Genomic DNA, 6,000 nt, shown 5'->3' with positions numbered 1-6,000 from the left:
ATCTATACGTGTGTATACATTTGTGAAATTTATTTCAAAAAAATGTCCATACCACCCATAAGTATTGTTTGTTTTTTTTTTTTTTATATATATATTGATGCTGTCGTCCTTTTTCTTTTTCTTTTGTCTTTCATTTGTTTTTTTTTTTTGTCGAATTAGATCGATACCTTTGTTTTTATTTAATTTATGAAAAATAAGTTTAGCACGCAAATAGAGGAATAAATGCTAGTCACGATTTCTAGAACGAGTCACGAGATTTCATACATGACGTTTTCCTCCCTTTCAATCAAATTTACAGCTTATTCGATTCATTTTGCGGTTTACATCGTCTCGTTTTGATTGACAAGTCTGTGCGGTTTAACCACGATCTAGCCGCACTCTAACCGCGTACCGTTCTTCGTGTCGTTTCATGGAAAATTTTGCAGAGAATCATAGCACAGAGAGAGAGAGAGAGAAAGAGAGAGACAAACAGACAGGCTGACAGATAGAGAGACAGCAATTCATGTGTCAGTGGCGATTTTGTGAATATGATTTGATGAAGAAAATATAAGAAAGTTTATAATTCACAGTAGATTTCTTTTAAAGAACGAACCTCTATAGCGCATATATTCAAAGGTATTAACTCGTTAACAAAACAACAATATATCATATATACTTGTGTAAATGTAAATATATATATGTATGTTCACACGTATGAGCGCGTGTATGGACGCTTAAATATTACGTGGGACTATTTGCTTGTACAGTATAGTATGCCACTATGAGAGATGCAATTCTCAGCCGATGGAATTGGGTCAGAACGAATTTGCATTTGAATGCACGTTAGAATAAGACAAAGGGCCGATCTCGCGACGTGATTGGCGGCATCGTCGTGCATAGGAGTGAGGTTATCCTCGAGATTCGTTCGATAGTGCAGCATATATACATATATAATACATACATATATAGACACGCATAGGATCCTGAACGAAACGAACTGTATTAAAACTGTTCGATATCGAGGGCAAACGAATAAAATCGATTCCGATCTCGTGATTCGATATCGAGTCACATGCGTCTCTCTCTCTCTCTCTCTCTCTTTCGGTTTCGAAACCCTTCTTCTTTCCTTCCTCCGGAATAAAACCGATCGAGATAGCGATTTTGATATCTTCGAATAGTTTCTTTCTCCCTAGTTGCTCTTTTAAATTCAGCATATATTATTGTATTTTATTTTTTCCTTATCTTTTTGTTTTTTTTTTTTTCCGTTATTTTTCTTTTTATTAAATTATTTCGGCTCTATCGTAAAATCAAATAGATTTTCTTTTGAATTCTTACCAATCGATATCCGTACACACACCGCGAACGAATATTTCGGTTATATTATTTTTCAATATTTGACTGTGTCACTATTTACTAAATAGTTTTCCGGGTAGCCGTTAGTTACATGAGTTGTTCGTTGTCTCTCGAACTTTTGGTTTGGAGATGGTAGGAGGATGAGTAGTGGTTGGTAAAGGGAAAAGCTTAACCAGCAGCAGAAATGCTCGTTGAAGTGTCTCGCATTAGCGTACACTTTCAGTGCACAGCGGTATGAGAGTGCAAATAAATTTCCATATTTTCATTTCCCTTTCGGTCATCTTCTCTCGTTGGAGATTACTCGTTTCTACCATTTATTCTCTCTTTTTCTTTTAGTCATCATAGGATATATAAAGTATAACGAGAGAGAGAGAGAGAGAGAGAAAAAAAAAAAACTACTTTTACGAGCATAATAAAAATTTTTCTCGTTATCTTATTTTTCACTTGTTTTACAAGAACAACAACAACAACAAAATCAATAACGTAACAAAACTTATTATAGACAACATTGTAACGTTACTTTCAAGATTTATTTTTATCTATATTTTATATATACGCGAGATACAAAGGTATATTTATCTGTTTGATTTTCTTTCGAAGGAACGAGAAAATCAATGAAACTCTGTGTAATTTTATTAAGATAAAAGTTTTTGATTGAAAGAGGGAAGAAGAAGGGACAATAAATGTTAGAAACGTGAATAGACAGATGGATAAATAAATAGATAGATAAATAGATAGAAAGAAAGAACAGACAGTATAAGCTTCTTTAGGAGGGGAGTTAAGAAGGGGTGTCCTTTAACAGTACGTTTACGTTGCTTTTACTGCGGAGTAATGTTATTGGCAATCGAATAGGCAATACCATCGTCATCGATGTTGGGAAATAGGGAGAAAGACTCTTAACCAGAGCAATAGGAAGCAAGGATGTTTTTAGGCAGTTACAGTTGAATCGTTGGTGCTTCTGACAGATCGAGAACGTCGAATAGCGACTTTCCGGTCATGAAATCTTCGATATCGCATAATGGTCTAAACGTAAATCACTTTTACTAACGGATATTCTTTACTCCCTCTTTTTTCTCTTTTCCGTAATTTTGTCGAAGAATCTGAAGAACGTGGAAACTAAACCAAAAGATCTTACTAAGCAGAATGAATCATGCGGTATCATAAAATTCATAAGATGTTCGAACAAACTCGATAAACGTGTCAGAAATAGATTTCTATTGAGGAAATTAAATGAAATTAAAAATGAAAAGGGTAAGTTCGTATTTTGAAGCTGAAGATGTACGTATCATCGTAAAATATTTCTCTCTCTCTCTCTCTCTCTCTCTCTATATATATATATATATATATATATATATCTATTTCTATCTCTTGACGATATAAATTTCGCATCGATCGAAGTGGAAAAAAGAATAGGAAAAGCGTTGTTTTCTATGAATCGTCCGGCGTATTCTCCTCGTTCGCTCGTCTAAAGTACGTTCGGCCCAGTGCCAAAGTTTCTACCTCACTGGAAACGCTTTCATCGTCATTTTTTTCTTTTCTTTTTTTTTTTTATCGCCACCTTGAAACGTACGGGAAACGTGTAACGTTTCTCGTCTCTCATCGAAAACTCGTCTACCACTTGTCTATCAAGAAAAGGAAAGATAAGAAAAGAGAAGAGGAAAATCTGAAATTTTAAAAAAGACTTTTTATAAGAAGAATTTGATTGTTTTGTTTTTTTTCTTATTAAAGATTACAAATTGAAGGAGGTCACATAAATATTTTCTTTATTTTCAATGATATGAAAAATATCTGAATAGTATAGTTTGATTGGTTTCAAAAGAGGTATATCATGGAGAACAAAAATTTTCTCTCTCTCTCTCTGGATACGAAAATGTAACCTTTTAAAAATTTTTACAAAGAATGTCCATTTACGTGGGGCGTACGAACTTCTCATTCAATACGGACAAATATCTCAAATTTTCAGTCATATTCTGGCGTACTTTTACACGTAACAGCATCCGGTCGCGAGAGTGCTAAAAAATGGCTATATTGGTAGTTATGCTGGGTAGGTATAGCGTGAAAATCTAGTACTCGCGACCGAAAGTGTTAAATGGGTTCAGGCTGCCACGAAACGCATGGCTTTTACCGCTGTAAACCTTTAAGTAGGTCACTTTCGCCAACAATAATTCGTTTTTTTCTGAGTTTTTTTTTTATACGTCGAGGTATTTTCTCGTCTAAAGACGGTACTTACTGTTATATATAATCTTTTGATTGGGAGAACGAAAATTGAAGGGTTGCTTGTTAACTAAAGAATAGAATGAGATCGAGTATAGGTGAGAATAATATTTTAGAACAAACAATCTAGAGCAGAAAGAAATGTGAGGAAATGTAAAAAGATATAACAACAAAATCTGGAAGAACAAAGTTTACCTAAGCTTTTTTTAAATATAAGATTTTCGTTCGTTCATATTAATTAATTCTCGCGTTGTAGGCAAAATTGTTTTATATTATATTAGAATTATTGTTTCAAGATTAAATGAAATATTGTAATTCGTTTTCTCTCTGTCTGTCTGTCTGTCTCTCATTCTCTTTCACTCCTTTTCTTTTTTGTCATGACCATCTTTGTTGAGAAGAACCGCACAGAATTGGGTTCGAAGTGGGACATTAATAAAACTAGAGTTTTAATTGCTAAATTCCCTATTGATTAATGGCGCTTCGAGACAGTCAGGGAATGAGATGGATGATATTTCGAACGACTCAACGATTTTAAAGAGGAACATACCAGATCATCTCTCGACGTTTTAAATTATTAATTTATACTCGCGTTTAAGATAATTATTATTCTCTAATAAATATTTATTTATTATATGTGCATATACATATACAACGTATAATATATACTCAACAAATATATATATATAAATTTTTTTAAAAAATATTTTAATTTTAATGAGCAAAGATGCAAAGATAATATTATCAGATAAACAATAGGAGCAACGAGCAAACAGAATTCGCGATACACCTTTTTTCAGCCGGTGGGTGCACCTGTTTATAATGGTGTGCGAGATACGTACTGGTAGTAACGAGACGCGTATTAAAAGCGAGCGATACGAGATGAAGAAGAAGAAGAGAGAAAGCGAGAAAAACGTGGAAGGGGGATGAATAGAGTGCGAGTCTGAGAGATAGAAAGATAGAAAGAGGAATCGCGGATAATAATTTAGATAGCGGCGTTGGAGACGATCCCATTTTCTGCAACAGACATAACGGCTTTGCTTTCCCAGCCGGAACAATCGCGTCGTCCTCTCCCCTATGCTTTCTTGGCGAGAGCTTGATACCGCCAGGAGAGTCACATAACTGTCATGGGGGTGGCGTGATTCACGTGAAAGATGGCACTCGACCCGATACATTTACGGTCCTGCTTGGCGCCATAATTTTATTGTCGCCGGTTAGTCTTTACCAAGTACGGAACACGCCTATTTTGAAAGATCATTGACGAATATAATGACTTTTCTAATAACTGTTAATTATAACTGACTAATCAAATTTCTAGTACTCTTATCAAAAATATTATTATAAATATCGTTTACGAATATATTGAGAGTATTCTAATATAATTGCTAGTTTTATTAAGTATAGAAATTAATTCGGTACGTTGATATTGAATCATTTTATAACTTTGATTTAAATGTAATTAATCATCCGCCATTTTGTAAGATTTAAGTATCAACATTTACAGTTATGAAACATATGACGATTAGTCAAAACCAAAACTATTAGTAAGCAAAATGGCAAGAATCATATTTGTTTCGAAAACGTATCGAATTAATTTCTACATCTAATATAACTGATTAATCAATCTTTGAGTCTTATTTAATTAGAATAAAAAAGAAATATTGTCGCTTTTCCAATTCAATCTATTGAGTACGTAAATAATATATATTTATAAATCATTAAGAAATTAAAATATATCGAATAGAGTACGTTCGCATATAACAATGTGTTTATCAATCAATTCGAAATTGAAAGGATCAGTAAATATCGATAGGATATAGTAATGATAAAAGTAACTAACTTTGATCGTTGAAATTCTTGAAGCGTGGATAACGAACTGATAGGCAAGCACGAGAAGATGCGTGTATCTATTATAACATTGAAATTTGTGCACCACTTCTAACGTGATACGATCTCTTTTCCGTACATGCGCGAGAAATGTGCTTAGTTTGTCGCGTTATCGTTGAATTCGTAGGGGCGGAAAGAGTAATTATAGTTTAAGGAGGTACATCGAACTACGTTACATTGTACGATTTCCTACACTATTTCCGTTACCACTCACTATACCAATTTACAGTTTGAATTACCTACGAGACGTAGTTAACGATAGTTACTCTTGCGTTGATTGCGTACGAAACACGGTTAACTTACGGCTTTGGTTGAGTAGTTTCGATACATGTTCCGTACTAAATTTTATTAAACTCATCCTGCGGTTTACACAAGAAAATTGGACCGTTTTTCTATATATACATCTATGTGTACTTACGTGGAATTTCATATTTTCTAGTCCTCTCTCTCTCTCTCTCTTCTCTTCTCATATTATACAAAATATGAATTTTCATATGAATTTATGGAATTCGTATAACGTTTCAATTTTATCGTTAAAGATAGTTAGATAAATGAAGAATAAAATTGTTA

The 6,000-nt window shown here is 33.6% G+C and overlaps 1 protein-coding gene across 2 annotated transcripts in view; it reads right to left on the bottom strand.

Moving 5' to 3' along the window:
• Positions 1-6,000, bottom strand: part of LOC106786414 (synaptogenesis protein syg-2-like) — a 112,034-nt gene that overhangs the window by 10,745 nt on the left and 95,289 nt on the right. The window lies entirely within an intron of this gene.

The sequence above is a fragment of the Polistes canadensis genome, unplaced genomic scaffold, assembly GCF_001313835.1.
Source record: "Polistes canadensis isolate GaletaPanama2010 unplaced genomic scaffold, ASM131383v1 scaffold_73, whole genome shotgun sequence".
NCBI classification, from domain to species: domain Eukaryota; kingdom Metazoa; phylum Arthropoda; class Insecta; order Hymenoptera; family Vespidae; genus Polistes; species Polistes canadensis.
This window is presented reverse-complemented; position numbering and strand designations above follow the sequence as displayed.